The sequence below is a fragment of the Triturus cristatus genome, chromosome 3_1 (genome assembly GCF_964204655.1).
Source record: "Triturus cristatus chromosome 3_1, aTriCri1.1, whole genome shotgun sequence".
Classification (NCBI taxonomy): Eukaryota; Metazoa; Chordata; class Amphibia; order Caudata; family Salamandridae; genus Triturus; species Triturus cristatus.
This window is the reverse complement of record NC_140583.1, coordinates 174,227,983-174,254,407: the sequence shown is the minus strand read 5'-3', so window position 1 is coordinate 174,254,407 and position 26,425 is coordinate 174,227,983. Positions and strand designations below refer to the sequence as shown.

The 26,425-nt window shown below is 43.5% G+C and overlaps 1 protein-coding gene across 1 annotated transcript in view; it reads right to left on the bottom strand.

Annotated features, from left to right (window-relative positions):
- The window catches only part of ANO3 (anoctamin 3), a 1,942,403-nt gene that overhangs the window by 1,619,136 nt on the left and 296,842 nt on the right, over positions 1-26,425 (bottom strand). The window lies entirely within an intron of this gene.

The window sequence follows — 26,425 nt, the reverse complement described above, 5'->3', positions numbered from 1 at the left end:
ACCGAGACCAGGAAGACGGTCACCCAGGCCCTCGTCACCAGCCGTCTGGACTACGGCAACTCCCTCTACGCCGGATCCTCCGCCAAACTCCAGAAGAGACTCCAGCGGATCCAGAACGCCTCAGCACGACTCATCCTGGACATCCCCCGTCGCGGCCACATCTCCGGACACCTAAGAGACCTGCACTGGCTCCCGGTCAACAAGAGAATCACCTTCCGACTCCTCACCCACGCACACAAAGCCCTACACAACCAAGGCCCAGGATACCTCAACAGCCGCCTCAACTTCTACGCTCCCAAACGCCAGCTTCGATCGACCGGCCACGCCCTTGCCACCGTCCATCCGAAGAGCCACCACAGGGGGACGGTCCTTCTCCTACCTCGCCGCCAAGACATGGAACTCCCTCCCGACCCACCTCCGCCTGACCCAGGACCACCTCGCCTTCAGGAAGCAGCTCAAGACCTGGCTGTTCGAGCAGTAGAGGACCCCCCTACCCCAGCGCCTTGAGACCCTCTGGGTGAGTAGTGCGCTATATAAATGCTTGATTGATTGATTGATTGAATCTTCGCCAATGATCCTATTGATGAGGGCTTGTGATTCCATGTCCAGTGTCAAGGATGCAGCACTAAGTCGGAGAAATGCATCGGTTCCCACAAGCTGCAAGGCTGCGATACGGAGTGCGTTGCCGGGGTTGTTGTGGTGGAAGGGGAGGGCCAGCACCGAGGATGAGTCACACAGTGGCGATGCCAATGATTCAACAGGCTGCAATGCAATATGGTTCTTGGTGATAGAATCAATCCATGCAGCAGGGGTGATGCATCACTTCTGCTCAGGGTTGCGCCGTGCAGCAGAAGTAGATGCATCAGTTTGGTTAAAACTACAGAGGCTGGCAGAGCACCTTGGCCCACTTCCAAGGGTTTAGGACTGAGGTGGCACCACTTGGCAGGGTAAGCTCACAGATGGCAGAGTTCTGGGCTCACGTTTGCTGGAGCCTTCTGGCCCTGAGGCTCTAGCCAGGAGGCCTGCCAACTAGCCTTTAGAGTTACTTTGGGGTCCTGAGTTCAGCAGATGCAAGTCCACTCCTTCACACCTAGGCAGGAGAGTGGCAGGCAGCAGGTCAGGTGAGCACAGCAGAGCAGCAGTCCTACACAGTAGTCCAGCAGAGTGGAGTCAATTTAGTGGCACAGACGTCCTTCTTCCTGGTAGAGTATCCACAGGTCCAGAAGTGTACTGAAGAGTTGGTGTCTGAGGTCCAATATATACCTGGTGCCCTTCTTCTGGAAGGTGGGAGACACTTCTAGAAATTCATTTTAAAGTCCCCAGACCTCCTGCCTTCTCTGTCCTGGCTCCAGACTAACTCCAGGAGGTATGCAACCATTTGTGTGGAGGCAGGACAGTGCCTATTTAAGTATAAGTAGGGCTATACCAAGCTCTGCCCTCCCATCCTTACTGTGATGGCCCATCCACACCACCTGTCAGCTACACCCAGGCATGTGACTCAGGGACTGGGTACAGGTGCTACAAGGCACAGGCAGGAAAATGACAACTTTCTAAAAGTAAACACATGGAGATAATGGACAGTGCGCTGAAACTTTTCAGACGCTCACCCCCAGTCACAGATTTGGGTTGAATCCATCATCATTCTTTAGCTTACTTCACCACCCCAACTCCTTGTGTGTACTTTCTAAAAGTGGAATTTTCAAAATTGCTGGACTTGGCATCTTTGATGTGGTTTCCCCTGACTTTTTGCCTCCACCTCCTGTATTTTTGGTGCTGTGCTGGATTTCATTTTTGCTGGCTTAGATGCTTTGGGCCCTTTTCCACGGCTGATCAGTGTCAAAGTGCAAGTGCTCCCCGTGTAAATTGTTGTTACAGTTGGTTCACCCTGATTGGCCGATTTTATTTACTGGTAGGTCCCTAGTAAAGTGCTCAAAGTGTGCCAGAGCTGGTATACCAAATACTACTAGTGGGCCTACAGTACTGATAGTGCCACCCACATGAGTAGCTCTGAAATGGTAACTCAGACCTGCCACTTCAGTGTCTGTGCGTAGTTGTTACTGCGATGGCCACTTGGCAAGTGCACCCACTTGCCAGGCCCTAACCTTCCCTTTTCGTACATGTTAGTCATCCCTGAGGTAGGCCCAAGGTATCCCTGTGGGCAAGGTGCAGTGTATGTGAAAGGTAGGACATGCCCTGATGTGTGTGGCATGTCCTGATAGTGAACAACTGCCAATTTAGTTTTCACTATTGAAAGGCTATCTGTTCCCATAGGATAAAATAGGGAGTATGCTTATAACATTTTATAAACATACCCACCCCTGGGAACAAGAGAGGAAAATACAGTTTTGTATGCCTGAACTCAGAATGTTAAAATGCATCTTTTAGTGAGGGGGATTTTTACATTCTGTGCTTGAAAATACCACTTTTAGAAAGTAGGTATTAACTTGCTTATCTGTCCAGTGTCCCTCTGCTAGGATATGGATTGAGTGTCTTGGTGTGGAGTGTCAGGGGCTGCGGAGGAGCAGTGGCGCCAGAGAGCCTGATGAGTCAGGGCTGGGCTGCATTTAGAGTAGGAGAGGGGTTGTCCTTTCACCTGAAAGGGCCTGGTCTGCTCTCCACAATGATGTCTCCATCCCCTGCCAGGAAGCTGCACCAGAGAGGACAGAACTGGTTTTGACTGAGCAGAGAGCTTCTCTGCACAAAGAGAACAAAGACATTTTGGGGTATAAGTATTATACCTAAAACCCCTGAACTTTAGACTACTTCTGGAATCTAGAGGAACCTTTGCCAAGGAGAAGAGCTGGAGAAGCTGATGAGAAGTACTGCCCTTGCTGTGTGTATGGGGTTGGCCTGCAGTTGCTGTTTCTGCCAAAGAAAGGAGAAGGACTTTGCTGTGTGCTGTGTCCCCTGCTTCAAGAAAGTCTCCAAGGGCTTGAGTTGAGCATGCCTCCTGTTTTGAAGTCTCAGGAACATAAAGACTTCACCCCCAGCTCCCTTAAACCTCCATGCTGGGAGTTCTGACCTGCCAAGAAGTGCTTGTGACTGTGTAGGGGGGTCTCCAGCGCGTCTGCATCCCACTACAGCACCTGCTGCACTCACCTGTCTACCCCCTTGGCCTCTCGGGGTTGTTGTCATCGCTGCTGCTGACTGCCTCTCCCTCCCGCCGTCGCATAGGTGCCTCCCGCGACCGCTGTGAGGAGGGAGCGGAATAATACACTCCCCAGGCTCCTTTGCTGCAGGTCACAGGAAGCGGACACACAGCATTTCGCGCCCGAAGGCGCTTCAAAACCAACTCCGCCCCCGGCAGAGCGGGGGTCTCCAGCGCGTCTGCATCCCACTACAGCACCTGCTGCACTCACCTGTCTACCCCCTTGGCCTCTCGGGGTTGTTGTCATCGCTGCTGCTGACTGCCTCTCCCTCCCGCCGTCGCATAGGTGCCTCCCGCGACCGCTGTGAGGAGGGAGCGGAATACTACACTCCCCAGGCTCCTTTGCTGCAGGCCACCGGAAGCGGACACACAGCATTTCGCGCCCGAAGGCGCTTCAAAACCAACTCCGCCCCCGGCAGAGCGGGGGAGCGGGGGTCTCCAGCGCGTCTGCATCCCACTACAGCACCTGCTGCACTCACGTGTCTACCCCCTTGGCCTCTCGGGGTTGTTGTCATCGCTGCTGCTGACTGCCTCTCCCTCCCGCCGTCGCATAGGTGCCTCCCGCGACCGCTGTGAGGAGTTAGCGGAATACTACACTCCCCAGGCTCCTTTGCTGCAGGCCACCGGAAGCGGACACACAGCATTTCGCGCCCGAAGGCGCTTCAAAACCAACTCCGCCCCCGGAAGAGCGGGGGTCTCCAGCGCGTCTGCATCCCACTACAGCACCTGCTGCACTCACCTGTCTACCCCCTTGGCCTCTTGGGGTTGTTGTCATCGCTGCTGCTGACTGCCTCTCCCTCCGGCCGTCGCATAGGTGCCTCCCGCGACTGCTGTGAGGAGGGAGCGGAATACTACACTCCCCAGGCTCCTTTGCTGAAGGCCACCGGAGGCGGACAGACAGCATTTCGCGCCCGAAGGCGCTTCAAAACCAACTCCGCCCCCCGCGTCGCGGGACCGCGCGCGGGTAAGCCCGGGCAAAGGGCGGGCCGTCTGTGGCCGTCAGGGGCCAAAGGAGGCCGGGCCGGGCTATGTCCTGTACATTTTCCACCTTGTTTTTGCCCATCGGATAGGGATTGATACATTTTCCGTCACTGGCTTGTTGCTACGGTGATTACTAGAGGCACGACACTGGATGCTGTAAAGGAGGAGACTTATTGCTACGCCCCACGCCTCACTGACCCGGTTATTTGAACATTATTTGAACATTGCCCAGGTACTTGATTTGAAAACGCTAGCCAGTGAATGTAGACGGGGCCACTGTTTTATAGTTAGCGTAACACACTAGCGCTAGACCAAAAGTCATTAAGACAACAAACAGAGGGATTTGTATTTGGAATAACAGCCGGTGTGTTATCTAAACATGGTAAAAAATAAGACTGCCAAGCCGAGGGCGGAAGGAGGGGTTAAAGGGACCCTTGATGCCTTCATTACAAGAGCCGAATCGCTCTTAGTACACGAGATCCAACTGGCCGAGCATAGACTTTCCCTGGACTCCGAATTAGCAAATTGGGTAAAATAGCCTCCTGTCTAACGCCTGGCAGACGGGAAGACTCAATTGAACCTTCACCGGTCCACCATATTCAGGTAGACACCATAGACACACTACTAATTAGTGATCTTAGCCCCCAGGGGGATATCACGAGTGCAGGTTCGATAGGGTCATCTAATGGTAACCAACGTGCTGCCTTGAGTCTTTATGGCACGGAGGGCACTCGGACTATTACACATCAAAGAGCTGCGCAGGGGGATGTCATAAGGGAGGGGCCTAGTAACCAGCCAGTAGCAGGAGAATCTAACCCCATACAGAGCTCGGGTGGAGAGGTAATAACACGCTCTAAAAGACAACAAATCCCAGTGGGGCCTTTAGTGACGGGTGGGTCACAGTGTTCTACCCGAGCCAGTAAACCTAGTCGGAAGGGGACGACCAAGCCCTCTAAAGGCACCAGTAAGAATCCTGAGAATATAGCTTGTCCCAAATGTTGCCACGAAAAAGGGTCGGACGGGATTAAAGAAATTATAGCAGCACTAGAAAACAAAATGGAACAACTTCTCCATCAACTGTTAGGGCCAGTAATGGCGAAAATCTCTAATCTGGAGGGCATCACAAATAGCCTTGTGACCACAAACAGGGCACAATTTGTTAAAGATCCACCTCAGGTGAGAGAGGAGGGCCCCATAGTGATCGACCGTAGTAACTTGGCAATACATAACACAGTGATAGAACAAAGTGAGCATAGAGACACTCCCCCCGAAAAAACACGAATCTAGTGATAAGGACCCGAGAAGGGAGCTTCCGGACTGACGAGGCACCCGGCATATGGCCAGAGATAGCGGTACGGCGCAAAGGGAGCGGAAGAGGCCCCTTAGGACAGACCGTATGGACTGTATCCAGGGTACCCCAGGACTTCAGACATTAGACTGACCCCCGGCCTCCTGTCCCTACTCGGTAGTGCTGGTAGGGGTACCAGGTGTAAATAAGGACAGTGAGGAATCGCCCATTCCCTTGATCAATAAGGCTGCGCACTGGATTAACAACAACATACCAGTAAAGAGATTTCAGCACGATCAAATTCTCATGGCCAGGAGGGTAGCCTGGATTGGGGGTGGAGAGAAAAAATTTGCAGGCGATTGCATTATTGTAAATTTTAAAAACCCAGAGTTAGTTAAAGAACTCCTAGATAATCGCCACGGGGAGAGTGAAAGAGGGTCATGCATAAGGATGCTTCCCCTATATTACTTTTACAGGGACAGTACTCTAGACCCTAGGCAGACCTCGCAATGGCCAAGAATAGTTAAGAAAAGTAGAATCGATAATATGCGCTTGGCCCCAAATAGATTTGCAAACCTCTATAATTACTCTGCCCTGGATGAACAAGATTGACTAGGGACCCTGGTGAGGAGGGAGGGCGAGAGACCATGAGACACCCAAGGGAACCCGGGAACTGTATCCAAAATAGGAGAAAGTGCTCAGGACCCAAAAACTGGTACATCTAAAGGGCAGGTGAGGAAAGTAATTTGTCCGGAGATAAATTCTTTTCAAAGGAGGACCAGGGGAGGAAGTAGCGGCCGGGACCAAACAGCCTCAGAGTTGAGGCTGTGATCCTGGAATACCGCGGGACTCACGACCAAAGTCACTAATCCTGAATGGCAAGCCTTTATCAAACAGTATAAAATTATTTGTCTACAGGAAACCTGGGAAACAGATTGTAGTGGACTATTCCTGGAGGGATATAAGTTGTTTTTCGTACCTGCCCGTAAATCACCTATGGGTCGAGCCAAAGGTGGCCTTATCATGTACGCGGCATTGACGCTGCTAGGAAGTTGGCAAGACCTGGGGTGGGACTCCGACTGTCTCCAGGGCATAAAATATATTGCAAAGGGCCTTAAGGTAATTTTTATAAATTTTTATAATGTAGGACAATCAATGTCTAATCTGGCGGAGCTAGACGAAAGATTAATTGGGTTAAACGACACAGGGGATTCAAGCACGCAGCTAATCTTGATGGGGGATTTCAATACCCACCCATGTCCCTATTTGAAATGGGAAGGAGGCAAATGGGACGCCTGCCCCTCGATAAAAGAATGGCACACAGAGCACTCCAGAGAGGGCATGGCTTTAGGCACAATCTTGGGGAAATCGGCCTTAACAAACACGATGGATCTAGTCGTGGATGGATCACCAAACGTAATGACCCCTTCATTTAAGGGACGGGGCTGTGATTCCATTATCGACTACATCTTCGTCTCTAATGCCCTAATCGGCAGGGTCAGTCATTTTGAGATAGTCCCTAGTGCATTTAGTGACCTTAACCTCTTAGAATTAATAATAGGGATTTTAGACCCGTGCACTAAAGCAGGCAAAAGAACCACTGGGGGACAATACAACGCAAAGGATCAGGGCAGGAGAATCAAATGGAGCAAGATCGATGGGCTAGCACTACATAGAGCGCTCCTTGCAGATAATGATAGTCAGACGTGGAAATGCTTGGATAGCACCATAGAGGGGAGCGACCTGATTACAGCATTTGAGGGTAATGCCCAACACATTGATAGCCTCTTAAGGCGCAAGCTGAAAAAGCAGACCGATCCTTGTCCGAGATGGTTTGACAAGGAATGCTCTAAGGCCCTCAGAAATCTGAAGCAGGCACTTAAAATAGCCCCAAGGGATAGAGGTGTGATTATGGAATGCAGGAAACACTACAAAAAGGCCATTAACAGGCGGAAACACTGTCTTCAATCTCAGGCATGGGAGTCACTAAGAGAAGCAGCGGAGCGCCGAGATATGACAAGTTTCTGGAAAATAATAAATGACCCATGCTTCCAAGCTCTGAATAAGCCACAAGTGGCATCCCACATTCTGCCAGAAACGTGGGTAGCGCATTTCACTAACCTATATAACCGGGGCAATTACGAGATGCAGCAATCTCAAATTAGAGAACCAATCGAGGGCGAGTGTACCCCATTTACGGTCGCAGAAGTTAAAATAGGAATAGACGGCCTGGTAGTAAGAAAAGCACCTGGCCCGGATGGGATTCCGCCAGATTTATTTAAAAGCCAAGTGGATCTCTGGGCCCCAATATTGTCTAGAGTACTAAATGCAGCCAGAGAGGTGGGCATGCCGAGATCATGGTCCACTGCTGTCATCGTCCCAATATTTAAAAAGGGAAATAGAAATGACCCACAATGCGATCGGCCAATATCCCTAATAGATGTTACGGCGAAAGTAATGGGGAGAATCCTCTTAAACCGTCTCTTGGATTGGGACGAAGAACAAAACATTATCACCGATGTGCAGTATGGATTTCGAACAGGGCGCTCGACCACAGACCAGTGCCTCAATCTTTATCTCCTTGTGGCTAAATACACTCTGGCCAGGGAGGGTACCGTGTATCTAGCATTTATGGACCTCTCAGCAGCTTTCGACTGTGTTAACAGAAGAAAGCTGTGGGAGATGTTGGCAGAGATGGGCGTTGAATTGGGATTGATACGACTCTTGCAGGCACTTCACCTCGATACCACGGCACAGGTGAGATTCACCAATGACGGTGACCTCACAGATGATTTTCAATGCCGTGGAGGGGTGCGGCAAGGCTGCATCCTAGCGCCATTTCTGTTCACTCTCTATATAAATGGGCTAGATAAGGCGTTGGGAGTACTGGAGGCAGACTGCCCCTGCATAGGGAAGAGAAGTATACCAGTCCTCCTTTATGCAGATGATGCAGTCCTCCTGGCCCGCACAGTAAGGAGTCTGCAGGCACTTATTAATGGGTTTGTTAGGTTCATGGCGGCCCTAGACCTAGTGCCCAACCTATCCAAATCATACATCATGGAAGTGGGCAAAAAGCCAGCCAAGAACTATAGTTTTTCTATAGGAACCCACATACTGGAAAAAGTAAAAACCTTTAACTATCTGGGGACTGTTTTTGACCAAGATCTTAATTTTAAGCCCTTAGTAAACCTCAAATGTAGCCAACATCCCAGCGCTGCGGGGTCCCTTATGAATTATGCGACGAGATTGGGTCGCTGGTCTCCGCATGAAATTGTCCAACTATATAGCTCGGTATGTTGCCCCAAGACACTATATGGGAGTGAGGTCGGGGGTTTCTCAGATATGGGGATCATTCAACGTGAAGAAGATACATTTTTAAAAAGGCTTTTACAAGTGCCAACATGCAATGCATCTCCTCGTTTATTGCACACAAGGAGTTGGGTATAGATTATCTCATCGACAAGGCTGCCTCTAACCCAATCCTTTGTTGGATAAAAATTTGGACCAACCCCGAGGCAAGCTTGAGTAGATCGATTTTAGAGGATTGCCTGAAAGGGGACAAATGGTCTCGAATACCATGGCTAAAATATGTAAGGGACGTACTGACCAGTCTGGGCCAAGAAAACCTTTTTAACGAACCAAGCACGTTGGCCAGAAGAGACAAGGACATTATAAAGAAAGATTGCAGGCAGTATTGGGCAAAGACTAGAGAGGCAATAGAAGGGATTAAAAGCACAGTAAGGTCATACCAGCTTATTAAAGTCAACCCGGGCATGGAATACTACCTTGCCAATATGTATAATAGACATGATAGATTCCTAATGTCCAGATTCAGATTGGACTTGTTGCACCATATCCTGTCTGTTCCAGATGGTTTTGTACATGACGTGAGTTTAAAAGGATGTTGCGGCTGCGATCTTAGATCTCCGCAAGATACCCTCCATTTTGTCTTAATTTGTCCCTTCTTTGCCTACCCACGATCACGGTTCTTAAAAACAATCCTTAAACGTGCAAATATAGGACAGGCTAAAGTGGCCCTTTTATTCCTTAAGCTTGCAACCGAGCCTTTTACATTATTCAGCATGGTGCACTTTCTGCGTCTGGCAGTTAAACTGAGAAAGACAAGGGCAGAGAATTAATCAGTTTCCCCAATTACAAGTAGTAGAAACGAAAGAACTGAAATCCAGAAACGAATGGAGCTCCTTTGTCTAGGTTTTTTGCTTAATTGATGACATCGATGACTAGTTTTTAATATGCTTGTTTTATCATGAATTTGAATTATTTATTAATGTATGAAATATTATGTATTAGCTGAAGGCCCAATTGTATAATATGTATCTTTTATGGCTATTTTTTAATATCCGAATAAAGAGTATTTGAATTTGAATTTGAATTTGACTGTGTAGGGCCTCTGCAGGTTGTTTCTGCTGCTGGGAGCTGGAAAGCAACGCAACAATAAGAAAATTGACTCATCACTCTTCTTTGTAACAGTTTTCTGATGCAACGCTGTGGTGAGAGAAGAATCTCCACGCATCACTGCGCCACTGCTGAAACCGATGCAGCGCCTGTCGCTGCTGCAAGAATCGATGCATTGAGGGATCGCGGCTGAAGAAATCGACGCATAGCTGCTCAACGCCGACCGCATGGTTCGCTGCCACATCCTAGATTTCCACTCATTGTCCCTGAGCGGCAAGTTTTTCCCGGCGCATCACCCGAGGATCGGAGTTGTCTCAGAATCGACGTGTTGCTTCCTCCTACAGACCAAATCTGACACTCCGCTCCCCTGTCGCATCATATCCACAAAGGTCTCAGGAATCAACGCATCTCTTTGTTTTTCAACGCTTCCCATCGCTGCTGCTGTTTGCCTTGGTGAATTTTGTCGCAATGATAGGTACTTTGCAAGAAATCACGCATCCATTTTAAACATAAGCCTGTCTCCTCGTGCCAAGCTACCAAAGGGGTGAGCAGGGGTTATCTAGAGTGTGTATCCCCCCTTTCCTTGACTGGAAACAAGGGTCCCTGTTTGTACACAGGTACCTACCTCTGCCAACTAGAGACCCCCATTTCTAACAGTAATTTAAAATCCCATTTTACCGGAACAGAGGTTTTTTTATTACAAAGACACCAAACATGAACTTGTCACATGTTCCCATTTGGAAATTACAGCTTATGTAACTCCAATGTTATCCTATCAGAGAGATAGGCCTTGTAAAAGAGTTTACATTACCTAAACATTTAAAACTTGAAAGTATACATCCAACTTTTTAAATACACTGCACCCTGTCCTCTGGGGTGTTCTGGGACTATTCGAGGGGTGACATATGTATTAAAAAGGAAGGTTTGGTCCTGAGAAAAGGTTTATTCAGCTAGGTTGATATGGCTGCCTAAAACTGCACAAACAGGGTGCAATGGTAGACCAGAGACAGGTTTGCAAGGCTACTTAAATGGGTGGCAAAACTAGTGTTGCAGGCCCACTAGTAGCATTAAATTTATACGCCCTTGGTACACACAGAACCACATTACTAGGGACTTACAAGTAAATTAAATGTGGCAATTGGGTATAAGCTTTTTTTTCATGATTTAAGGAGAGAGCACAAGCACTTTAGCACTGGATAGTGGTAGCAAATTGCACCAAGTCCTGAGGCCAGAAAAAATATATTCAGCAAAAAAGTGAAAGTGAAAGGCAAACAGGTTGAATGGTGACTTTGCAGAGAGGGCCAGATCTAACAGTCTGGTAATGGTATGTATCTGTACAAGTACACATATATATTATATCTGCAAATTGAGCAGTGTTAAGCAATATACTCTAATTCAGAGACAGGTGTTGAGTTGGCTGCCCAACACTCTCTTCATTCAGATTTATCAACACAAAAGTATCATACCTTACTCCTTGACCATAAAACTCCATTGTTACATGGAAATTCACTGACAAATATGTGGCAGTCCCTTAATTCATGCATCTGAATACAAAGGATGTAAGTCCTCTTCTAGGTATGGCGGCATGATGCATCCTTGAGCTCTAGCACTGAGTGCCTGTGTAGCGTTCAGTTGTTCATTGTTGACAATCCAGCCAAGCCTTATTCTTTCATCATTGGGTCAAAAATGCTGATACAATGTATTAAAAATGTGTAAGGATTGAGCAAGCTAATATGTATTGCTGTGCCTCAACAACATGCTTAAAAACATTAAAGATCTACATTCAGACCTTTTGAAAAACTTGACATTAACATGTATATATGCTTCTCATTTGCTACAGATATCCATTCGTCATTAAATCATGTAAGCGGAGAGCAGTAACACACTGTCCGAAATTCTGTAGCGATGCTATTAGATACAAATATATTCAGTATATTATTATATTTCCTGAACTGGTATATATTTCAATGTTCTTGACAACTCCAATACAACATTTCATAGTGCAGTCAGCACGCCGATGTTTCTACACAAGTCTTGGAGATGTTGTGCGTGTTTGTTCCTGCACTCTGAGAGCGCCAAACTGGTGGCCCAATTCACAAAGGTAAACTTAGATGTCTGGAATAAACTTGGACCAAATGTCTGACTTTATGACTTTGGGGATTCACAAAGCGCATTTACGAGTACTATCTTTATGTCTGCACTCGGGGCGGAGATCCGGCCAGAGTGCGGACATAAAGATAGTACTCGTAAATGCCCTTTGTGATTTTCCAAAGTTGTGAATCGGGCCCTAGGTTTGGCCAAATCTACATTTTTAGAAGAATGAATGAGACGACTAACACATACTTAGCATTCCCATGCATCTATATTTTTTGCAATGAAGAAGCACGGTACTATACGAAATGTAGTGACGTCATACCCAGTAAATATTTTTCATATTTCACCAAAGTGACAAAAAAGAATATGCATTATTTATTTTGTTCAATGCCAGGCCTAGGTTCATCTAATTTTCTTTCCATCTACTAACTAGTGTCTATGCACAAGAGTTAATTTCATACATGATACCAACGAAGAGCTGTGCTAAGTTTTAACGTTATCTTTTTAATTATATTTTTGAAGCAGTGTGTTCTTTATGATAGTTAAGCCCAAACAGAAAGTTCTGTTTGCAATCAGGGCCCATTATTAGCAGAAATTTGCAGGTAGTAAATTAAAAAATCGATGGCTTCTACAGGGAGAATATATTTTTTTAACAAAGCATATAATTTTGTTCTAAAGCCATATATTTTTAACCAGACGCTTAAATAGCTCTCCCTATTTTTGCTGTGGAAAGCAAATATTATTCACTAACATTTCACTTTACTATTATGAATAAATATTTGTGTTTGAAAAAAAGTGCATTTTCGTGAAAATGAAACCCAAAATAAAGATGGAAAATTAAAAAATATGATATATAAAAAGCAATATATCACACCATATTAAAATATGTGATGTATGACAGGGAAACAAACAGATTAAAAGGAGTCTGGAAATCAATAAATGCCTGATGTTCTATTTTGCTATGTTGCTTTGTATATAATGTAATCATCGCACAAGACAAAAGGCAGGCAAAGAGATGGGGTGTAATATAGGACTTTGCAATGGGAAGTGGGCTGAACAAACACAGTGGAGTAGGTGTTCCTATTTGCATTCAATATATATTTATCTTTCGTGTCTAAGTATTTATTATATCACTGTAAGAAATTGGAGTACTACTTCAGTGGAGTGAGAACCCACCTCAAATAATAAGCACAATCCTTGTCGGAGTCAACTAATAAGGTCACTAATGTAACCTGTGCTTATCCCACCAGTAGCTTATCACAAAGCAGTCAGGCGTAGTTTTAAAGGCAATGTGTAAAGTTTTTATGTAGCATTCAAACAGTAATAAAGTGAAAACACAACACATGAAAGAAAAAAAACAATTCTGAAAAATAGAGAATATTTTAATGAATACAATTACACCAAAAATAACAAAAATCCAATAAGTAGAACCAGAGATCTGAATTTTCTAAATCTGAATTTTAAACAAAGCGTCAAAAAGCACAAAGCGCCAACCATGGTTATCTGGTTGAGTTAGTTCGGAAACAAAGTCAAATGTTACGGCTGAATGCGATGGAGTGTGGGTCCGATACAGGGACATGTTTTACTGGTGGAAAGCTTACCTTCTGACTTAGAAACTTTTACGGAGAAAAAGGGGTTCTCGACAAGTCATCAAGGGGGTAAGTTGCAAGACTGATCCGAGTAATTGCTTGATGATGGCAGTGTGCTGTGCGAGGGCCTGGAGTTGATCAGTGGTTGCTTTGTATTGGGTCTGTGGAAGCCGAAAATGAAGACTCTCACCATCCATGCTCGGCATCTTATCTGGTAAAGCTTGCAGTTAGGCAGGGAAGAGCAAACGTTGACCAAAGCCAAGGGTATGAGGACCTTGGGGACAGCACTTGGGGGGGGGGGTCAAGACTCACTCTTGGCAAGGCAGCGTGGCCCAGGTTAGATACAGTTGGGACTGGCCAACTGCAAAGCAGGAAAAGGCCTCTGGAAGCTTGTTGTGTCCCTGTCGGTCATACAGAAGGTCAGCCAAACACTTGGAGCTCTGAGTTGATTGCAGGCAGGTACAGTATTCTGTTAGGTTCTTCAGGCAGAAGGGTAATCCTTCTTTTGATTCTTCACAGTTTCAGGAGTGTACTGAGGGGCGGTCAGTGGGATCACTTTTATGTCCAGTGGCAGCCTATGGGTGGAGGGCAAGCCTTTTCTTGCCACCTAAACCAGTTTTGGTCAGTTTCTGCCCTTCCCCCTAGTTTTGAAGCCAGACTGTCTAGAGAGACAAAGAGAAAAAGGTCTTGGTGTGGGCATCATCTGCCAGTGACAAGGTAGGAACCATTTAAAGCTCATGAAGAGGTTGGGCCCAGCCCCCAGGCCACCCTATCAAGTGAGACACCCATCTCTCCACATCCAGAGCCCTATCTCCACTGTCTGAAAGTAATACACATCTCACCACAAGGAGGCCAAATCTGCGTCAGGTGACAGCTGAACACTGGCAGGAAACCCTTTTTGTTTTAGCCAAAAAAGGACAGCTTTCTAAAAGTGTAATTTCCAAAATAGTAACATAAAATCTGACTTAGCCATTAGGTTGGATTTTAATTTACTATAAAAATGAATTATTGCACCACTTCTCTATCTACTCCTATACAGGATTTAGCACGTATTTAATCCAATAGTGTAAACCAGTTTTATCCTATGGGAGAGTCAACCTTGGCACAGTGAAAAATTACTCTGGAGGCTTTTTACTGCCAGGGTTTGCAAAATATTAAATATACATGCCTTACTCTTTAAATACCATACAACCTGCACTATGGGCATTTTGGACCTACCTTAGGGGTGACACTTAAGCATTAAAAGGGATATTTTAAGCCTGGCCAAATGGTTATTTAGTCAGGTTCAAATGGCAGTTTAAAACTTCACACCCAAGCGGCAGGCCTGGAGACATGCTTTACAGTGCCACTCCGTGGGTGACTGAATGAGCGCTGCCACCCATTAGTAACATTTAATTTACAGGCCCTGGGTACATGTAGAACCATATATTAGGGACTTCGAGTAAATTAAATGTGCCAATGAGGCGTATGCCAATTTTACCATGTTTGAACAGGAGAAAGCAAAGACTTTATCACTGTTTCGCAGTGGCAAGATGTACACATCTCAAACAAAAATGGGATCAACAACCAAAGGCAAAACTCTGGGAGAGTTCGCAAAAAAGATGGTCATTTACATTAACATCATTATGGTGTAACAACAAAAGTAATGTGGAAACAGAGTATAGCTAATACTGGTGTAAATGTATGACAAAAGGAAATACGAATTGAGATAAGTAGTCCTGATGCTGTAAATGCCTACTTACATGTCTCTGTATGTTGTTATTTAGAATGGTACACAAGCGCCTACAGACCATGAGATTTATGAGAGTGTTATTAGTGGAAAAGTGGATTAACATGGGCAGGCTAAATAAGTCTTGAGGTCAAACTTCCTTCAATTTCTATTTATCTACGTATTTTAATTTACATAAATAGCATTATCTCAGAGTGACATCAATGTCTCAAACACAGGCCTAGAGGCCAAGTGTAAATATAGTGTTGTAGTAGGAAGGGACAAGGAGAACGATTCACAGACTGCTGTAGCAGAAAACCGCCAAGGCCTACGCAGCTGTCTAAGAAACTTGATGCAAGGATTTATGATAAAGACCCGGTGCTGGCGGCTCGAGTGGGTGCAGCGGAGAGGGGATATAATACTTGAACAAAAAAACTTTTTAACCGGCAGTCTTTATAGTTTTAATGTGATCAATTTTTTACTCACCTGTTTTATTCTTTCTTACTGTAATGATTTTAATTAATTGAACAGTAAATAATAAACAAATAAATAAATAAATAACAAAAGTGTTGGAGTAGATAGAGGAATAGAAAAGCTAGGCATTCATGTTATATTTGTTGAGACTAATACTTATCCTAGTTTATCCATTCTCATTGTAGGTGCTCACATCACCACTTCGTTAAATATTCATGGACCATCCAACTGAATGGGTAGGGCCACTTTCTACATTAGAGTACAACTTCTACTTAACAGGGCCTTACGTTGAATCTTGCTCTCATTAATGGTCTTTTAAGGGGTGATACACATACTGTTCCACTTGGTCCTGAGGTACATCTCATTCCACAACTATGTATTAATATCTAATGGAAGTGCACATTTGCTAAGCTGTGTCTCTATACCAAGTAATCTTGCAAGTGACCACATTTCAATTTAAAGTTATGTGGTGTGATTTCCAATATATAAACAACATAAAAATTGAATTTTGAAATAGGATGAACATATGGAAAGGAATGTCAGCATATTTAACTAAATATCTGGAAGCTAATACCCTCTGGTCTTGGTATTGAGTCGTTCCAACATTTAACATTTTACTATCTCTGGCATGATGCATATTCAACATACTAATTGGGTCCAGTTGGCACCAAAAACAACTTCTCTGACTATTAATAACAGGCCAGAAAAAGAATTGAAAATACTACAATGATTATGTTGCATTATGTCGCTTCTGAGACAATACTACAATGATTATGTTGCATTATGTTGCTTCTGAGACCAGAGTGGCTACCCCTTAAATTCTGGTTCCAGTGGGGGAATCAATCTCTGATCATGTTTAGATGATCTATACAATGTTATTAGTATTGGGTCTACATTTATAAGATATTTATCTTAAGTTTGTGTACAGCAGGATTTGACACAATTGTGGTTTACAACAGAGTCTGTAATAAGGCATATTAATTCCACTAGAGCCCCCATGACAAAAGGCCCTGATTGAACACTGATCTCTGTATATACAGGTCATCCTGTTGCATTGGCAGGGATATTACTCCCCTCATTTAAATAGTGCATCATTGACAGAATTATCCCTCCTTCATTGAAAGTTTCATTAGGTTTACAAATCTGTAAAAAAGGAAAAGGTGAGCTGCCTCAAAATTACTATCGTATTGTCCTGCTAGATATCGCTAGGAAATTGTTTGCTAAAATTATTCTGGAGGCATTAACCAACTAGACAAAGGCAAAAAAGTAATTTCTTTTGAAAAAACAGGTTTTTGCACTGGCAGGTTGACAATGGTTAAACACTTAGGGGCTTATTACCGTTGTGGAATGGGAACTGACCGACCTTAGGTCGGCGGTTCTGACTGCAGTATTTAGATGCGACCACCCATAGGGCAGTCAGAAACATACATTTTTCAATGGAAGCTTGTGCGGCGGGCGGAAAAAGCCTGCAGCACAAACTTCCATTGAAAAATTGATGTTTTCAAACATCCCTGCACCGAGTGGCAGGCACCTCACGGTACCTGCTATGTGGTGCAGAGATGTTTAAGGGAGCACAGTAGGTGCCACCCAGGAGGCAAAAGAGCCCTGCTACGAGCCCGCAATGTCGCTGCTTTCATACAGCCTTTCCATGTCGGATAGGTCGACATGGAATGGCTGTCAGAAACCAACATCATAAGCCTGATGGTAGAGCCGCCGTAATTGAGGGGTTATGAATGGTTTCCAATGCACCGACGAGCTTTTTGAGCCTGTCGTAAGCATCTCAGACGGTCCTGCAGCCTGCTGCCTCCGTCTGCATGCATTGTAATGCATTGGTAGGACCCAGCAGCAGACAGAGGTGGGACTGCACCCGACTAGCCGTAAATTGTGGTCCGACCACCATCGTAATCGGCCCCTTATTGTTTAACAATATAGAAGAAAAATATCATATGTGTAGGGAAATTAATCTTTATGTAGCATTTAACAATCTTTCCTTGGCTTTCATCGAGTTGATCGTGCTACACTCTTGCCCAAGTAATTACACTGAAATATTTTTCCAGGTCTACTATTGATCAAGTTGCACTATTAGACTTGGGTTAAGGTTGACTTGGGTTCTTCTAATGAATACTTCAATAGGATTGGTCTGCCCCCTGTCTGAACGCACTCCCATGTCCCTGCACGGAACGGAATGCAAACATTGTGCATTTTAGGCCATGCAGGAACGTGCTTTGGTGCTCCCATTGCGGTGCCTCTCTAAGGCTCACTGCCTGGGACAGCCCAAGCACTGCTCACCAGACCAGGGAAAACTCCTAACCTGGCGGGCAGTCGGCGGTCGGCTCTGGTGGTTTGGCAGCAGGGCTCTGGTGTGGCAGCCCGCTGCCATACCGCCAAAGTCTTAATCAGGCCCTAAGTCAAAGAGTAAAACTTTTATCAGGACAAGCTGATTGGTGTATCTGACCTCTGCTTCATTGCAGTCGGCCTACAATTGTATTACGTCCCTCGCAACCAAGAATAGTGACTTCTGATTGTCACTTTAATTTTTCTTGGTGCGTTTTCTTGTAAAAATGCATATCTTAAGTTCTCCTTTTTGGATTTTGTGGGAGTTTTATTGCATTGCATTTTGAAATGTTATTTGTTTGGCCCTTTTAAATGCTTTTTACATAATTCTAAATAAAGCCTGTTCTGTCTTATTTGCTACCCAGGGATGAACCATGCTAATAAGGCATGTTCTTACAGACTTCTACTAATAATGTAATATACTCAAAATTAGTCACTAGATTTAAAAATGTATGCAAACATCTTATAATCCCCCTTTTGGGCCAGACCTATTGTATTCAATTGACAGAGTGGCCTTGGAACAGTTTCATTTAAACCATCCTCTGGCTTAACGCATTTCCAATCGCGTCATGGTTTAGCTCAACCTAGTATTTTAGATGCACCATCAAGCCATTGGCTGAAATGCATATGAGTTTATTTTACAATTCAAATTTACATTTTATTATCACAGGTGGTTTGTCACATTTGTGAGCAGTTATTTTTCTCACACATACATTCTATTCATAACGCAATCTTTTTGTAATGTAGCTGGTATTTCAGATGCTCTTAGTGCGTGAGTGGGAGCTGAAATTAAGATGGTGGCTCCCATTTCACAAGCTCAGCAATAAAAGGCGGGGTTGTGCAGGACTTTGGGTGTCCATTTTGTGGCCAGGCCATCTTATCTCCAGTTGTGACGCTAATGTCTTTCCCCCCCTCCCTCCCACTGCATAGGAGTCACTACTGCACGTCTCCTCATTCGTGGCAGAGACATATACAGATGTAAACTCATTTACAGCTGCCAGGATTCCTTTTAGGCATTCCTGGAAGGCGCAAGTTAAGTCATTTTTGGTCGTAATGGATGTTTATGGCCGACAATACCCTTGTGGATTGGCCCTTGTTGTTTTGAATTACATTTGAAGTATGAGTCATTCTGAAATGCTCCCATTTCGTTGCTTTAAAATACCAAATGAGTCATCAGGGTATGTGATGTTTTGCATCACTCCTGCAGGTTACATACTCTCCGAGCTCCTGGCTGAGGACTGGGAATTGTGACTAATAGGAGCGCTTACTGCTTAAGGGTAACTTGTGAAGCACCTTCACTTCCCCCTGCAGAAACTGTTCAGGACTGGAAGGCTTTCAAACTGCTGGAAAAGGCAATTTCACTTCATTGCCTACATGCGTATCCTATAAGATTGCTATATGTATCCTACAAGATTGTTATATGTATCCTATAAGATTGTTATAGAGCTGCACAGATTGCATTTGAAGCTGCCCGATGCATTCTGATTTAGAGCAGTGAAAACAGCACTTTGCTACTTTGACAGTGATAAACATAACACTTAAATGTGTATTGTGATTCCAGGATACAAACTCCACGTGCCCAAATATAAAAAGGTAGGTAATGCTCAGTGGATGTTGCTTGTCTGCATTTTTCGCTGAACACCCAGTTAAGACATTGTCATATTTTAGACCTTGTCAGAAAATATCACAAAATGTACTTAAATGTATTACAAGATAAAGATAAGCTTATGGAAATGCACATGATTGGTGTGTCTGACTTATAATACAAATGTATGAATCATGGCGAGACTGGGAATCATAAAACAACCTGGCACACAAGCTTCTTTATTGCATATCATGGCTTGGGGGTCTGGCACCCGAAATGTTTTTGGAAGACTGGGCAAAATGTGTACATTGTACTGCCCATTTGCCGCCTATCCTTTCGCTCACCCTTCAATTCTCCGGCATCCTAGTTATGTTACGTCTTTCCCCATATTCTTACATCCTCCTTCATTCTTGCCCTACTCCTCTCGCCAGTCTCCTTTTCATTGCTATCCTCCCTTATTTTCCTATTTTTTGTATATTGAATAGTGAATAATCTTTGTTTTGCCTTCCACTCTCCCTCATCCTTTTTGCTATTTACTTTCTCCCACTTTTTCTCACAACTTTGCCATCCCACCCACCTTACTCGCACTAACTGCTCTCTGTCTGCCTTCTACTTTCTCTCTCTTGTTTATTTCTCACTCCTTCAAGCTGCTCTTGTACAATGCCCATAGAGGTTTCACATCTGAGTAACATAATAGGAAACGGTGCACATTTGTTGTTGGTGGACAATTACAATAAGGCTTATAAACTCTATGATGACGACAGCACTCATTTATAAAAGATTACCATAGTGTCCCTTAAAGCAATATATGGCTCTGAGAATTACTCTCCTTATTATAAAGATGGAGGATATACAAAGGATGCTTTCTATTATTTAAAAAAAGCATCCAGACAATTCTTGATCAGAGACACTCCTGCTCAAGGTCTAGAAGGGGCTTGTTCTGCAGTTCACTGATAGAGTAATCCTTCTCAAGTGCACCCTATTTGTTTCGTGAGCACCAAGACAGAGGAGTTCGCAAATGATTGGATGTTTTGGTCAATTGAGAAAATAAATTAACATTTAAGAAAAATGAACATTTGTGGTATGTGTGAAGTTGCAAAGATACCCTTTCCACCGTCTTTGCGAGTCTTTGCAGAATCTTTAAAAGCATTGTAGTTTTGTAAAGGTTGCGAGGTTATTCTAACATATGGAAAAAAATCATTCAAACGTAGGTCATGTAGGAAAGCAGAACTACAAAAAACATTTTTATATTGGAAGAAATTTCGTCCAAGCTTTTGCAGAAATAGTCTTGCAGGTAATAGGAAATGTATCTGTAGCTGAAGATGTAAGAATTCGACCTTTTGTTTTCACTACCTGGAAAAGGTTTTATATAATGTCATGTATTTGGTAGAAAGATCATTTTTATTTGATGTGATAACGTTTGAACCACAAAACGTTCAAACTAAGGTCAACTACAAACAGCATGTTCAATGGCAACCCAATCAATTTTCTTACATTTCCAGGTGATTTTTTATATTGTTTAGAGGGTATCCCCTTGGTTTTTAATGGTTTCTTGAATGCTTCCAAAAGCTAAACATAGGCACTCTTGTGCTGCAAAACTATTTCTGATAAGAGCTTTCACCTCTGACCTATGAAGCTAGGTATTGATCTGAATTTTCCTCAGAGATGTTCTTCTCTTCCTAAGAAGAAATGTACAGCTGAACACACCAAAGAGCTGCTGCCTCGACCTTGCAGTAATGCATGTTGCTAGGTGCAGGGAGGCAATGTGTCCATGTCACTCATTTTTCAGAATTCTATTAGTACAACATAAAATGGTTCTCTTCTCCAAGGCTGTAGAATGAACTGATGCTGGATATGTATCACGTGCCAGCCCAGTGAATACGGTATGGAATTAGTTTGTTCATTAATTGGATCTGCTGCATATCAATGAGATGTGGAGGCTACTAAAGTGATTTCTCGAAATTAACTGATAATGATACATGTAGACTAGTAAAGTGTAATATGGTTTTTAATGCCATTGCTCAGTGTGGGTCATTAGGCCCTCCTCTCTCTTCTGATACATGTTTTCCCATCCGCGTACAGCCAAAGACTGAATTTTAGGACATAAAATATTACTAGTTGCTTTTTCTCTGGTGCTGTCACAATTGTCCTTTTAGGAAATGACAAGGAGTTGCTGAATGACAACCAAGAAACTTAAAAACCTCACACTGTTTTGCATACTGAGATCACTCACATAATGGTCTGCATTCTAGTGAGTTAACCCACTGTTCTATATCATTTTATATTAATTGAAAAAGTTATTCACTTAAATGTGAAAACCCACTATTTTACCTCAGTTATGAATGCTTATTTCATTTTTCATTCCAGAGGCCAGAAGCATCCGTATATGGTTTCATTATATAATGAGTCTTAATAGCAATTGGGCATTTTAAATTTCCCGCTTCAAATGGAGAGACAGCTGAGATAGCTGCGCCGGGATTCAAACTTGTGACCTGCAGATCATAGCATTGGTGGAGAGCATTGACCTCCTGTAGCCACTTATTTTATGTTATCATGTAATAGGTTAAATACCAGCAGGATTTTAAAACCTCTGAAAAAGAAAGAGTTAACATTGTTATCACATAAACGTACTTAAAATGGATGTGTGCAGAGTGGTTTTCTTGTGAACTTCAGATATTTCTGACAAAAACAATGAAAAATATGTGAAGTTTGAAAGCAAGTTGGAATTTCATGTGCAATTTGTATGTTTTGTGTTAAGTCACTGATAAAGAAAGGGTGTGCAAGATATAAACTTGGTTACAAAAAGCGTGTGAGTTACCAGAGCAAATTGGTTTCAGAGACAAAAATCTAAGCAAGAATCGACTGTTTTTGGGAAAGAAATCTAAGCAAGTATTCACTTAAATCGAAATTCCTCATGAACTATAGGTAAGCCAGGAATGCACTTGCAGTGGCGTAGCAAGGGGGGGGCGGTGGCCTCCCCGCTCTTACCTGTGGCCGTCACAGGAATCGCCAGCACCCCCGCGCTCTCACATGCATTCGCAGCGGGCGGCACAAGGCCTAGATACGCCACTGTGCACGTGTATGGTAAATGGTTATACAATGTGTGCCAAACACAGGCAAATGAAAATACGGGCAGGGCAAAGTTTGATCAGTAAGATTGGTGGGTGGTGAGATTTAGATTTTCCGACAATCACGCTGGCATATCATGTTAAAATACATTATATGCGAAGCACGCATGAGGGGGGCTTAAAGGGTGGATTGTTAGGGGTACTTAAAACCCATCTTTTTGTTAAAATACCCAACATGGATTAACTAACACCTTCAAAACAGAGACTAGAGTGAGTGTGTGTGTGTGTGTGTGCGCGTTTTTGTCTATGAGTGTATAATAAAAATCCTAGGTGAAAAAAGACAGACACCTCACCATACCAGACAGAAAGCACCCGCACCCAACTATTTATTAAAGGATACATTTATTAGGGGTGTGTAACACCCCAGCACCCACCAAGCTACCTACGCCCCTGAATACGGGAGTGCATAAGCGCAGGGAAATATGATAACTCTGCAAACCAGGGACGGCAGATAATCAGCAATTTCTCTTGCTCGTATTAGAAAACCTTTGCTCCTAACTTTAGTTCCCTGAGTCTGAAATCTTACATTTGCATCCACACCGCCGACTAGCTTTACCATATGTACAGGTGTAGCATTCAATTTAATGTAACGATGAAAATACTCATTTACAACCACCCAGAGGCTCTGATTAGTGCACTTCACAGTTTCTTTTACGTTGTTAAAGATCACGCTGCACTTTACTAATCCGAGCTACTATATGTCTCCCATGAGAAAGAAGTACAGAGCATTTACGTAATAATCAGGTGAACTAAGAAAGCATAAAAAATCTTTAAAACATCATTTTACTTTGGAAATGTTATTGTGTACAAAGAAGGAAATGCCAAGTGGGAATTGCAGTTTAAAGCAGAATTCCCTATACAGCCTGACGGCAGAAATGTTCTTTTACAGCAAGGCTTTCATTTTGATATCGCAGCAAATTCATGTACTCTCGATAAACACATTCATAAATCAATCTGATTAAATGAAGAGTTTAACGACAGCATGCATCATTCGTCAAAGGCCAGTTTTTCCTTGAAGCTCTATTTAGGATTAACCTTAATAGCATGCTGAAGCAAACATTTTACTCAAAGTCTGTGCAATTTGCTGAAACTGCCCGTCACGCCAGAGTAAAATGTGCAATCCATCATCTAACGCTACTATTATATATTTTGTATCAAATAACAAAAATCAGATTTTAGGAGCATATCTCCAAATCTCCTGAATAGAAGTTAGTATTTTTAAAAACACCTTTTCAACTATATATATATATATCTACTGGCGGTCGCCAGTAGATAGTTATAGTTAGGACCTATTTTCCATAGGAAATCCGCAACATTCTATTTGGAATAACGTTGGCGCCCGTTGACGAATCCTCGCAAAATTTTCCAAACTTTTGGCCAGCTCTGCTCCGCTCCTGCCCTGAAAGTTTTGCGGTGATCCGTCAAGCGCGGGCCGAGAAAAAAGGGGGGTCCCAAAACGCATTTTCCCCATGCAATTTCCCATTGGATCTGTTGTCGCAGCTACAGCCCGAACCTCTGAACGGAATGACACCAAATTTGGCAAAGAGGTAGTCCTCAGTTCGGACTCGTGCCTTTTGCATATATGGTGTGAATCTGTTCAGTAGTTCCTGAGAAAATTAGGGTAAAAAAGTTAGTGATATCTATGGCTGGGGAGGATCAGCGGACCCTACCCGCATCGTAAGCGCACCCTCCCCGAACCGAGCGCACACCCTCCCGATCGTGCGCTGAATGCTAATTGGCTGTCGAGTGTCTCTCTACATTCGAAACCAGGAACTGTTGGCGGCCATTTTCTGCCTCGGTAGAAGCGAGGCTGAAGATGCAAGGGGAATTAGTGTGTAAAACACATAAAGGCGGCAGAGTGGAAATACTCTGACCCTCTAGAGGTGCTTAGGGGGCCCCCCTTTTTTTTTAAAAAAAAACGGCGAAATGCGCACATGGTGCGTGCATCCTATCGCGTTGGATGCACGGATCCTCTCGCGGTGGGTTCGTGGATCCAAAAACATGGAAATAAAATGTATCAAATAAAGTTTTACACATATAGTTAAAAAAATATTTTGAAAAATATAAAAAAATATTGTTTGAAAAACCCATTAAGTTCAAATAATATTTTTTAATTTTTAAAAGAATTAATTGAAAAAATACATTTAAAAATGGTGATAAAAAGTATTTTAAATAAAATTTAATTAATGAAATGACACACTGAATTTGAAAAGTATAGAAATCCAATCAAAATCATTAAACATGATATCTTCAGAGATAAGTTATAGATAGGAATTAGCATCTAAAAAACCTTTGAAATTCACTGAAAAAAACATAGGTTTCATGCACGTTATAGTTAGGAATTGGCATTTAAAAAAACCTTTGAAATTCACTGAAAAAACCATAGGTTTCAGGGGCGTTATAGTTAGGAATTGGCATTTAAAAAACCTTAGAAATTCACTGAAAAAACCATAGGTTTCAGGGGTGTTATAGTTAGCTGGACATTTCCCTCATACAAAACCCTAGAAATTCCCCTGTTATAGTTAGTTCAGCTAACTATAACTCGCGCCTCCGCAATGCACTGCTGATGACGTCACATATTACATAACTCATGACATGGTCAGTGACGTCACTGATGACATCACTGATGACATCTCAGATGACATCACTGATGACATCACTGATGACATCACTGATGACATCATCCATTGAGTATGTGTTTCTGAACAGTTTTAATATGTTTAATATATATAGGGAAAGGCCTGTTGAAGAATAAGTAGGTGTACAAGTGTGTGAATGGATGATTTTCTAGGTGCGTAACTGACTCTATAAGTGAGTCATTAAATGTATCTTACTGCAGACTAGTGACTAAACTGTGTGAATGTCTGTATGTGTCTGTGTGTTGGTGTATAAGTGGCTGCATGGTTTTGTGAATAGCTACATGAGTGTCTATATGGGTTATTGATTGGTTGTCTGAGTATCTGTATGGGTGCCTGAGTGTTTGTGTGGGTAGGGTGTGTGTGACTCTGTGACTAGATGTGTGAGTGGGTGATTCAGTGGGTGCATGGTTTTAAGAGTGCATCTGTGATGGACTGTATGGTTGGGTGACTGTATGTAAGGGTGTGTCAGTGATTGAATGTATATCTCAGTTGTACATGTGTCAGTAACTACATATGTGAAACGCAGTGTATATGTGTGTAAGAGAATATAACTATCTATATGTGAGAGTGTGTGATTTTGGGAGTGGCTGTATGCGCCATAGTGCAAGGATATCTGAGTCATGTGCTGTTTGTTTTTCTGCAGGAAGACACAGAATTTGTTAGTATTTTTATGAGTAAGTGAACTTGAGTGTGTTTAACTGTATAGGTGAGTAAATTGGACTGTGATTAATTATTTGCATGACTGACTAGATGTTTCAGTACCTCAATAGATGATTGGCGGTGTGTGAGTGTCTATATAGGCATATACATGCACAGAGTGACTGTAAGTATGAGTGACTGTACAGGTGAGTGATGAACATGTATGTAGACCTAAAAGTCAATGAGTGGGTGTGTAGTTATTGGTATTGGAGTATCTATGGTTGTCAAAATGGCCGTTTGAAATTTTGAGTCGGTGTATCAAAGGTTATATTAGGGTGTGAGAAGGTGAACTAATTTATCACATGGATGACGAAATCAGTGATGTCATCAATGATGTCATTT